The sequence below is a fragment of the Varanus komodoensis genome, unplaced genomic scaffold (genome assembly GCF_004798865.1).
Source record: "Varanus komodoensis strain SLA01 unplaced genomic scaffold, ASM479886v1 scaffold54, whole genome shotgun sequence".
NCBI classification, from domain to species: domain Eukaryota; kingdom Metazoa; phylum Chordata; class Lepidosauria; order Squamata; family Varanidae; genus Varanus; species Varanus komodoensis.
Window position 1 is genome coordinate 4,672,588 of NW_025336142.1, and position 12,331 is coordinate 4,684,918.

Genomic DNA, 12,331 nt, shown 5'->3' on the forward strand with positions numbered 1-12,331 from the left:
CCGGAGAAGGGCCCTCTGCCTCTGCCTTCAGGGGGTGGGTCAGCACACAGAGAATCTGGGTCTTCCTAGACTGTATTTAGGTAAGAGCAGAGGTAAGCAACTAGCAGTCCTGCAGAAGTTTTAGCTTAAAATACCTGGTGGGCCACAAATTCCCCACCCTTGGAATAAGTGGGCACAATATCCAAGACTGGCACCAGGTGTGCAGCTTTGGATACTGTATTCTTGTGAGAAGCCGAGGGTTCAATCCTGCAATCCAGACTTAAGGGAGAGTAAACCACTGTCAGTTGTGTAGGACTGCTTTCTAAGTAAATCTACATAGAATTTCTTATGTACTTTTTACTTGGGAGAAAGACAGTGGAGGCAGATTACTTGTGCATAGGATTGGGAATTTAGCAAATTCATCCTGGGAGTTTGGAAACAAGTAAGAGATACTACCTAAAAGAAATAGGGTAGTGAATATTTGTTTTGGAGTTTATTTTTTTTGAAGGGGGGTGCTTCTTGAGAGGGGACTAGGTTAGAGGGAAGGCACAGTCTAATGAGTTATGGAAGAAGCTGGGCAGAACATGAAGATGACTGGCTCTGGACTGACGGAGGTCACACGTCCTGCATGGATCTTCTCAACATCACCATGTTCCTGTTGAATGCCACCAGCCTCTTCCCCAAATAGCTTTTACACGTCCTTACTGCCAGATTGGCCATTGCCATTTACTTTCCCTGAGTCAGCATGCTCATCATACCAGGACATAACAACAGAGCCCTAGCAGCACTCAGATCACAGACTTCCCTCAACCTGCCTGCTTTGCCTCCTGATTCATTGGCCCATTATGCCTGGTTCTGCCCCAGCTTTGGTGGTTCCTCCCCAGAGAAGGGACTGGACCTCCCAGAACCACTGGGTCCTGAGAGGAAGACAAGCCCCCTCAACTTGGCAGTGTCTAGCCAGATCCCAATGTCTAGGAAGAGGATCCCAAGACCTGCCTGCAGAGGAAACTCTAGAAGGCCCCACAGTCTGGCTCCTTGGTGTGCCTTTGCTAGAAGAAGCCCTTTCCTGAGTCAAAGGAAGAGGCTGAAGCACCTGCCAGCTCTGAAGAGCAAGATGCCAGAAAATGCAGCCTCACACAGCCATCTGAGGGACAGGTTTGTATTCGCAAGCCCAAATATGGTAAAGTGGCAAACCTGGGTCCGTACCTCTAGAGAAGCTGTGATGAAGGACGGAAACCTTAGAACAGACAGTGGTTTCTCTCCATGGCTTCAGAAAACTAATCCCAAAACACAGGAACTCCAGAATTGGGTCTGGATGGTGCACTTTTCTGAGATCACAAAATTCAGAGTCAAAATGCTAAAACTGGATTGGAAGCCATTGTGGTTGCAACTGACCGAACTTCCCTATTGATCACTGCTGTCGCTCATGTTCCCCTGTCCTGCAGCAGCTTCATACCTCTGTCCCCCTTCCAAAATTCTAACGTACAATGGATGCTGATATAGGAGACATTCTGTGAGCCACTTCCCCCATGATCTTATCTAACAGTTACTTTTAATCTTCTCTCACAGCCCTTATCTACGCCATGTTTTTTCCCCCTCTCAGATTTTCTGAGCCTCCTGGCTTGAGTTAAAGCATCCTCTAAGGTGTTACATTTTTTATTGACATTTCTGTCACTTGTCTGCATTTTTCTAGATCAGACATGCCTTTAGGCCTCATTGTTGGACAACTCAGCAGGAGAATTTTGTCTCTCTCAAATGTCTCTAACTCTTTGGATTGTATAGGATTGTAGCTATACCAGGTTCTTACTTTCCAGAAAAAGCATCAATGCACTTGCTCTGACACCTCTGCACAACGTAGACAAACAGTAAAGCAGAAGTGCCTACACTGTGGTTTTCTTAACTTGCTAATTAAAACGATGCAGCCATGTCTCTGGGAATAATCAGGCTGTCTGTGTCACTGAGCAGAATTAAGCTCTGCTCCCATCCCTGCCATCATCTCTCCATCCACGCAGCTTGCTCAAGAGGAGCAAAAGATTCTGTTTGTATTTTTATCCCACATCTGGAGCTCAAGAGAACCTCAGCTTCTAAGATGGAGGGCCTGGGGCTTCAGACTTCATTTAACTGCCGTCCCTTCTATATTGCTCAGGCTTCTCTCCTTTCGCATCCACCGTGCGTCTGCATTGATGAGAGCCCTGCTACATGAATTTTGTCCTCTGTCCTCTCCCGATGGGCTCGGTGTTTGCAGACTGGCAATATTGTGGAAAGGTTTGCCATGGAGTGATTTGTACAACCCTAGCACAATGATCACAAGATAGGGCTTTCAGTCCACCCCGCCATTCAATTACTCTGTGTTTCAGTATAATTACAAGCTGCAGTGCATTGCCTTGTCAGGTCTGGACTTTCTGGCTAGCTTCCTGTTTTACTAGGTGGCCTTGGGAAATGTTCTCTGTTCTTCCTGTCAAAAATAAATGTGTGACCTTTACACATTTCCAGAGGAGATAAGTAAGCCACTAAAAATGGTAAACACTTGCTTACACTTTTAAGAGTGTGCTATAAGAATGATTTATATTCATTTTTGACATTCAGCTTCCCCCACACCAATAGCCCTTTCACATCGTTTGTCCGTTCCTTCAGTTATAAGCTTCCTTTAGGCGATGATGAAGATGACTTCAGTCTTGGTTGTGTGGATGACTCAAGTGACAACGAAGCAAAATATACTCCCACCCTCACTTAACACGCTTGCACACACGTGCATACTGTTTCCTCACCTGTGTTGCTAACCAGATTTCAGAGGCCAATGCAGGGGCTGACACACAATGCAACATCAAGTGGCTTGTGAGCATGGATGCCCGTGGTCCCAGATTGTAGGACACGGAATAATCAAGTCAAGCTGCAACAACCAGATTCAGGCTGGACATCAGGAAAAGCTTCCTCACAGTCAGAGCAATGCAACAGTGGAATCAGCTGCCCAGAGAGGTGGTGGGCTCTCGCACTCTGGAGGCATTCAAGGTGAAAGTGGACAGCCACCTGAATGGGATGGTGTGACTTGGTGTCCTGCAACAGCAGGGGGCTGGACCTTCTGCCCTCCTTGGCCCCTTCTGTGAGAGAAAGAAAATTACTGTTACTAAGCAGAAGAATGATGGATTGCTAAAAAAAACAGAGCAAAAGACAGTTATAAGGCCAAAGGCTAGACTAAGGAGTTGTATAAAGAGATTTGTAAATAGGAAGTAGCAGAAAATAGGCAGGTTTAAATTGGTTACTGATGTAAACAAATAAAGGTGAGCTAATAGTATATGGTATGGCTGAATCTGAACACAAGGGAAATGGTAGAAGAGTTCTTCTTACATCAAAGTTCCGAAGAACACAAGAGGGGTGGAGAGCATTGGTTAAACCGTTACTTTTGTAGAAGATAGTAGGTAATTGATTGTCTTTTACAGCTGGCCATTCTGTGGAGGAGAGAGGGAGATAATGGGCTTGGAAGAAGGTTTGTTCTTCCTATATCATCCTCCCAGAAGTTTTAGGAGATAAGTGGTCAACAGGCAAGACCATTACAAGGTCAAGACGACCTATTGAACTCTTAGAGAGTAGTGCGCATGCTTAATAGGCTTATGAATAATAACTGATACCTCTCATAGGTAATGGATTTATTAGCATGAACATGGGATGCATGAGCAGGTGGGGGAACATACCAAGGACTAGTATGATAGAGGCAGACAGAGAAGATTGTGACCTCTTAGTAACCCAGCCAATGGGAGAAAAGAGGCAGGGCCTGCGAGCCGGGAAAAGGGAATAAAAGGCAAGGTCTTTTGTGGAAACGGTGCACTACCTGTGTGGTGGGTGCCCACTCTTGCAAGAATGTATTAAACTATTACTGTTTGTTACTTTGCCTCCCGTATCGTCACTGCTTGGGATTTAATTTCATCCCTTACACTTCCAACTCTACTACTCTATGATTATGATTCTATGATATAACATCACAGCCAAAACATTCACATCACATCAAGCACAGACCAAGCATTCAACAAATCTTTATGTTCAACCAGAAGTAATTTCTGGGTATGGTCCATCAAGAGTGAAGCAAGGTATGTGTATGCAATTTCTTTTTCTAAAAGAAGATGGATAAAAATTTCTAGAAGTAAAAAAGCATAAAGATTATCACCAGATATCATGCTAAAGTTAACTTTCAAAGATCGCTGGCTGATCATAGCATTACTAAGGCCCAATGTTACCTGAAGGAATTACAAAGGAGAAATTAAAGGAACACAATATAATATGGACTTTTTAACATTGAGGAAATCCTCCCCCCCCCCCACACCAGTTGATTTCTTCCCTTGAAATCCACACTCAGTAACTTAAGACTTAGTAATATTAAGCAGTATTAAATAAGTTGGAATTGAAAGTTATTGCTTAGTACTGAGCCAAGATAAAACTATGTGTAACTAAGTTGTGGTTTGTAAGCCATCCTGGGCCATTTTGTAAAGGACGGGATATAAATTTTGCTAATAAATTATTAATAAAAAATATTGCAGCAGCAATTCTAAAGCACCTTTTTGTTTTTAAAAAGATATACACAGTCAATACAAATAAGAGAGGCCTCATCTATAGTCTTGCAGTCAAAGAGACCAAATGAGTTGAGAGTAGGAGAGTGGCATGTAGAAAAAGAAATGAAGGGGAAAAAGACAAATCTGGTGGAGATCTTCTAAAGAGCATTCTGAAGAGAAGAAAGGGGAAGCTGTTGGGGACACTGGCATTATTTCTTCCATGCTTCCCAGTGGCTCTGAGCAACTTCTAGAAATTCTGAAGTCTCACTACTACAAGGGGTGCCAAGATTTCCTCATTGGCACCCCATTCCCTCATTTAGAGGGCAAATCTAGAGATACCAAACACGGGAGTGTGTGAAGTCAAGTCTTTAATCATTCCTGGGCTCATCTACTTGTGGGGCCTCTGGACTGAGGGCTCCACGTGCTACCAGTTAGAAAGCATTATACAAGCTTCTGGTCTCTTTTTCCTTCAGAATTTTCCTGCTGTAGGAACAGAAAGTAGAAAGCATGGAAGACTTCCAAGTGGAAGATCATATTGCCCGGGTTGACCTAAACTTCCAGGAATAAGGTGGAGCAACAGCATGAGAAAATGCTCCACTGGAAGACATCTTCGGGCTACTTTAACTGGGTGACTAGATCTCTATAAATAAATAAATCAACATATGCATAGTACCTCAAGGCAGCATTTTAAAAAGCCTGATTCAAGGACATAGACATCTTGGGCTGCAGTCCTATACACACTTCCCTGGAAACACACCCCACTGGACTGGATGGAGATTATTTCTGAGTAGGCATGTAGAGCTTGTACGATATATTCTGTGTGAAGAGAAGACAGCAGAGGAAGGAAAGGCAGGTGGAGGTGGAAGTGAAGGTAAATAAGTCATCATCCTCTCAAACAGGTATTTTATGGCCTGGCTGGTACTCAAGCACAGCACTGTTTGGCGAAAGACACAGTGTGGGAGTCTGCGAGTGTCAAGTTTTTTGCATTCTTGCTGAGATGTGTGCAATAAGGTCAGGGAGGTGAAGTGCACTGTGTTTTTGATGTGCTCTTTGAAAGGGGAAAGTTATTCTCCATTGTTTGGTTTTGTTCTTTAGGTTACAGAAACCTACCAGTGTGTTTGTGTTGCTACTAGGAACTGTGCTTCACTTTCTCCCACATTGTTTTTAAACCAACCAGGTCTGAGTGACCAAAATCCTTGACATTAGCAAGTTATAAAAGCAAGTGCAAGGATGAAAATGTACATCTGGCAATAAACAAGCTTGGTAAGAATTTGTGTGGGAGATTGTGCTATTTTATTGCTGGATTAATCCATGTTTGAGTCCAACCTCACTTCAGTCCTATGCTAATAGTAACTGAATCGTTTTTCTTGAACTATCATAAAATATCACAGCCAAAGGTCTGGTTCTCACCAAGGCAGTAAACCTGGGTCTAAACTGGCCCACTTCTGGGAGCAGATGTGGGGTTCACATGACTGAATGCTCATCAGTACCAAGATTGCCCTCCTCTTAGAGGAGTACCAGGTGCAAAGGTAACATGAGAACTTCAAGGAGAGCCACGCTGGATCAGATCGAATGGTCTCCTGCAACCAGTACTGGGAAGTACACTGATTCCAAAAATGGAGGTGGCAGACAACCTTTGTGAATAGTAACCACTGATGAAGTTGGATTTTGATGAGTACTTTCATGAATCCATCTGATTCTGAGGAGAAGATGGAGGAACCAGGCAGTGGGAGGGCAGAGGATCCAAGCACTTTGCGTTACCTAGTGAAGTTTCTCAGCTGGAGCATGAGGACCAGCCTCCTTTGGAAAGGGGGGCAGAATGTTCAGAGCTGATGGCAAAAGGGACACACAGAGAGCTTCTTGGCCTGGTTGTGAGAAGAGTGGTGAAATGAGACAACCCATTACAAAATATCTGCCTTTATAGCCTGCAAGCAACAGGAGTGTAGCATCAGATTCTTTTTGGAATGGGAGGGAAGGAGGGGAAGTTTCATTTTGATCCAACTCTACATGGGCAGATCCTTCTCCCACATCTCAGAAATAATGTTATCTTGATTGTTCTGTAACCAATTTTTAAAAATTGGTTTAATTTTTTTAAATTTTCTTTTTTAAGGAACTGTGCTCCTCACATTCCATTTGAATCTGCTGGAGAGGGAAAGGCTCATGACAAAAGCTGTTCCTAGATGGTGAATTTCCCACATCTTGCAAGAGTGCAGTGTCTTCCACCAGCCATCAAAGCCATGCATGCTTCTTATGCAAGCTGAGATTAAAACACTCGGCAACACTAGAAAATAAAACAAAACAAAACAACTGCAACTAGGAAAGGCGGTAATAGTATTTAGTCTACCACTTCCAAGACGGATGCCATCATGCAAGCTAAGCCCAATATGAGACAAGACCATCACTGCTCATCCTACAAAGTCAGAAACAGCGAGTCTGCTGTAATTTAAGAAAGACAGACAGAATTTAAGAAAGAAAGACAGAACTACCTATGCTTTTCAGCCACGGCTGTATCTCTACCAGAACAGCAACCTGGCAAACCTTAAAATGAAGCAACACTTTTAAAATTATTATTTTAGCTTGGACATACTAGTGCCAACGTGCCTAAATTGGAAAGCCAACATACTGCTTCTTGTAATTCTCTTGCAGCCTGGGATTTCCATCCACAATGCTAAAATATCTGGAACTACAGCTCCGGGGGCCTCCGTTTCAGCTCTTGTAACAACTGTCACTGATGAAGGCAGAAGCTGAAAATGTTTGATAGACACTGAAGATTCTCTCTCTCTCTCTCTCTCTCTCACCATTCCACAAATTGCTTTACTAAAAATACTGACGCTTATTGCAGCTGGTTGCATCCCTCTGGGATCCAGGGGTTGCTTGATTTCTGCACTGTTTATTTGCTTTCCCCATCATTATAACTTAAACACAAAGAAAATGCTTCACGCCACAGCAGAGACTTGCATCGCCTTCACGCTCACTCAGTCTGCTGCCCAGATTAATGGAAAGTTTCAACTTCCTTTGCTGCTTTCCTCAGTTCTGGTTCTTTATCGTTAAACCAAACTAGGGCTGGCCAGCCTTTAAATATTGTCTTCTGACAACCCTCCAAACAGAGTCCAATTTATCATCTTGAGAACTAACCCTAAACAAATGCACCAGCTTTCAAATTTTTCAATTTCAAAATTGCACAAATTCTAGAGATACAGAAGGGTCTGCATTCCTAAGATTGGAGAAAGAGAGAATCTGACCGAACGCACTATGAATCTGACCGAACACACTTAAGAGCCCATTATCAGGCCTATGCTGTGGCGGTGAGGGCGGCGAAAAAGAAATTCTTTTCTGTTTCCATTGCCTCCTCACAATGCCATCCGGTGGAGCTTTTTTGAGTGGTGCAAGGCCTGGTTCATCCTGGCCCTAAGAAAGATCTGGTTCCACCCTTGAAGGCCTGCTGTGACGACTTTGCCAAGCATTTCAGGGAGAAAATCGATCAGATTCGTCATGAGCTAGACTCTACTAGTGACTCAGAGGTTTCTGGGGAGATACCAATGCCGCCGTCTGGTCCAAAATTAATTGATGAATTTCAGTTGTTGCGGCCTGATGATGTGGACAAGGTGCTTGGATGAGTACGTCCCACCACTTGCCTATTGGACCCTTGCCCGTCTTGGTTAATAAATAACTCCAAGACGGGATTGGGATCTGGATCTTGGAAGTGGTTAACGCTTCTCTGAGGGAGGGTCGGGTACCTGCCCCTTTAAAGAAGGCAGTAGTCCAACTGGTCCTGAAGAAAGCGTCACTGGATCCAGAGATGGCCACTAATTATAGACCAGTGGCCAACATCCTGTTTCTGGGCAAGGTGTTGGAGCAGGTGGTGGCAGGACAACTCCAAGCACTCTTGGATGAAACTGATTATCTGGACCCATTTCAGTCCGGCTTCAGACCTGGGTACAGTACTGAATCTGCCTTGGTCGTCCTGTACGATGACCTGTGCAGGGAGAAGGACAGGGGGAGTGCCTCCCTGTTGGTTCTTCTGGACCTCTCAGTGGCTTTCGATACCATCGACCATGGTATCCTTCTGGATAGGCTTGCGGGATTGGGGGTCGGAGGCACTGCTTTGCAGTGGCTCCACTCCTATCTCAATGGCCGATTCCAGAAGGTGGTGCTGGGGGACTATGGCTCTACGTCATGGCAGCTATGCCATGGAGTACCACAGGGCTCCATTTTGTCCCCTTTGCTGTTTAACATCTACATGAAACCGCTGGGAGAGGTCATCAGGAGGTGTGGGCTGTGGAATCATCAGTACGCTGATGATACCCAGCTCTACCTCTCATTTTCTACCAATCCAGGTGAAGCAGTGGCTGTGCTGAACGGGTGCCTGGCCGAGGTAATGGGCTGGATGAGGGCCAATAAACTGAAGCTCAATCCAGACAAGATGGAGGTCCTGTTGGTTGGCAGATTGGGCTTTGGTGAGGGTGAATTGAACCTAGTCCTGAATGGGGTTGCACTCCCTCTTAGGGACAAGGTCCGCAGCTTGGGAGTGCTCCTCGACCCGGAGCTTTCACTGGAAGCTCAGGTGACAGCAGTGGTGAGGAGCGCTTTCTTTCAGCTTCGGCTGATCCATCAGCTGCGCCCCTACCTGGAGTACGGCTGCCTGGCGACAGTGACACATGCGTTGGTGACTTCCCGCCTTGACTTCTGTAACGTGCTCTACATGGGGCTACCCTTGGAGACGGTCCAGATACTTCAATTGGTTCAAAATAAAGCTGCCAGGCTGCTGACGGGGACTGGGCGTTATGTTCACATGACTCCAGTCCTCCGTCAGCTTCACTGGCTTCCCATTGAAGTCCGGGCCCAATTCAAAGTGTTGGTGATGACCTATAAAGCCCTAAACGGCTTGAGTCCTGGTTACCTGAAGGAGCGCTTACGTCCATATATGCCCGCCCGCCCCCTGAGATCAGTGGGAGAGGCCCTTCTCCGGGAACCCTCCGTGAAGGAAATTAGGAGGGTAAGTAGGGCTTTCTCTGTGGTGGCACCCAATCTATGGAATGCGCTCCCCAGAGAGGTCCGCCTGGCGCCGTTGTTATTTGTTTTTCAGCACCAGGCGAAGACCTTTTTATTCAAGTGTCATTTTAACTGTTAATAGTATTTATTTATTTTATTTTTTGGCCAGGATGACTTATTTTATATTGTTAACTTGTTTTATATTGTTAATTTATAGTATTTTAATTGATTTATTTGTAAGCTGCCCCGAGGCTTCGGCGAACGGGGCAGCATAGAAATTTTCTAAATAAATAAATAAGAGAGATAAGACAACAGGTGTTGGCAAAGGAGGAGGGAAGGATTAGAAAATACAGCAGAAAACAATTACATAGTGGTCATTTTTCTTTTCTGAGCCAAAAAAAATATATAAAAAGAGGTAGAAAAGAAAAATGACTATGACAGAAGTGGCTGTAATGTCTTTAATGAGCAAAAGATCTACATTTTTTTTCCTCCAAGAACTGAATTCTAGTTTCAGAGTAAATTACAAATAAATTGTCTGCCTCACCATGATTATTATAGTTCACTGCACTGGAAATCATTCCACCTGCACAGAGCTAGATTCATTCTATAACCTAAACAAACATAATTAATGTGATAGTCAGAATTAATATGATATTTTCATATCTAAGACAAAACAGGCAGATGGAGCACCAGTGTCTGGGATTCGTCTGGTGCAAAACAATAGGAGTCTGACAAAATATATTTTTCTCCTCCAGAGCTTGTTACATTTGGGATTGACTAAATGCAATGCAGTCCTGCCATTCTTCTGCACCACGGGGCAAGACTTCAGACAATACCAGAGTTCCACCTTTAATTTTAAAATGGAAGTCCCTAAATATGCATAGTCCTGGGATACAGGATAGACCTGGGATACTGAGTGGACATGATGATTTCTGAGAATTCCATAAAGGTATCTGGGGAGGCAACTGAATATGGGACCAGAAATACAGCTGAAAATCTTGGAGATGGGGGGTTCACCTGAAGAGCGCAGGGCTGAGTTTTTCCCCACCCATTAGCTGAGCAGGTGGGCAACTTTTGCCCTCCTAAAATTGTTGGACAGCAATTCCCACAAGCCAATGGCGAGGAGTGATGGAAAGCACATCTCGACAACATCTGGAGGAACACACATAGCTCAGCCTATGTTACCTCTTCAAGCAGGCAGAATTAATTCCTTGGCTTGGGTCTCTCACGGGCAGGGAAATAACCCCTGCAGAAAGCACAGCATCTTTGGCTTTGAGTACCCACGAAGGCTAAGCAATAACAACCTTACAGAGGGTGTGACCTGCAGGCATAAATTACAAATGGGCCCATACCTGGATATTTAGGGTGTCTTGTTGCAGTCTTTGCAAAACTAGTATTAATAATAGCATGTTCTGTCATAGGCTAAGATATAGCTATGCACAATATAAATACAACCGGTGATATGGCCACGTTTTTTAAATTTAAAAAAGGTTCAGAGATTCTTTCTTCTTTTATAGTGTTGCTGAGTTGTTTTTCTATTGCACAATAAAAAATAGATACCCTTCCAGATGGTTCCTCCAAAGCAGCAACATGCTTTGGGAGGGGGAGAGAGCCTTCCCTCTCCTCTTCTCACCTCCCATTCCCAAGCAGCTCTGTTGAGCTTTATCCATTCTAAGTGTTTGCTTCTCCACCAGGAGCCAGGGTTTTGTAGACTTACAGACCCAATTGCCCCTCCGAGATCCAGGTACAGCAGAACACCTCCCAGGAGCTTCTGTAAGAACTCCAACCTAGGCCAAACATTGTCCACCTCGCTCAGGACATTCCGGGGGAGGAGAGAGATGAAGTCTGCATGCTGCCCATCAAAGAGTGCTGGTAGAGTCCCTGCGAACCTGGGTTCCACTATGACACCAGCACTGGTCCCTCCTGGTCTCCAAATTTCAACAACTTCATCCAGACATGCGCAACCTGGCAGAGCCTCAATTGGGAGAGGATGCAGAGGCTCACATCACTGGTGTTGATGGAGTTGCAGAAATATGGTGAATGGAATCCAATAGATGATGATGACGATGATGATGACGATGATGATGGTAGATGTCTAGCAGCAATCTTTTAACATCCCTTTTTCCCCTGTAGGGGAAATTCAAAATTCTACAGTATGGCAGGGATCAGCGCTTTAACATTACTAATATCTTTTTAACGCAATGATACTGCATTTGGTGGTAGAAATGCATTCGGATCAACCCACCCACCCCCTCTGGCAAGTTCTCTGCTATGGTCTCCCTCCTGCCTATCCTTCATTTCTGGGAAGAAGGTCTTTATCCACTGACATACAGTGCATATGCTTTGCCAACTGCTAATGATAAATAGGTTCCTTCCACGCAGCTTTTACAGCTTCCAGAGGAAATCATTTGTAGGCAGCATTAACACATATTGGAGATGATGGATGCAAAATAAGCATACTTAATATTCAAGCAAGTACGCTGCATGTCTTGAGGAGCCTGGAGAAAGGGGTAAGGCATGCTTTCCTCTCTGCCCAGATCTGGAACCAACCTGCAACTCCTTCTAGCACATGGACAGCAAACACAACACACAGGCGGAGGATCAGCAGCTCAGCCTCGATTGGTGTCCTAAGCAGTGGTTAAAGGGCTACGCTGTAAGAAATCCCATCCATCTAATATCCATGCATCTTACAGGGCTGTTGTAAGGATGGCGGACACAGTGAGCAAAGTGCTTTGGGCACTGAAAAGTACTATGTGCAGAACATGGAAGGCAAGACAGGTGGCTCCATTTCCCTTAATAGGAGGCTATTCTGGCATGGC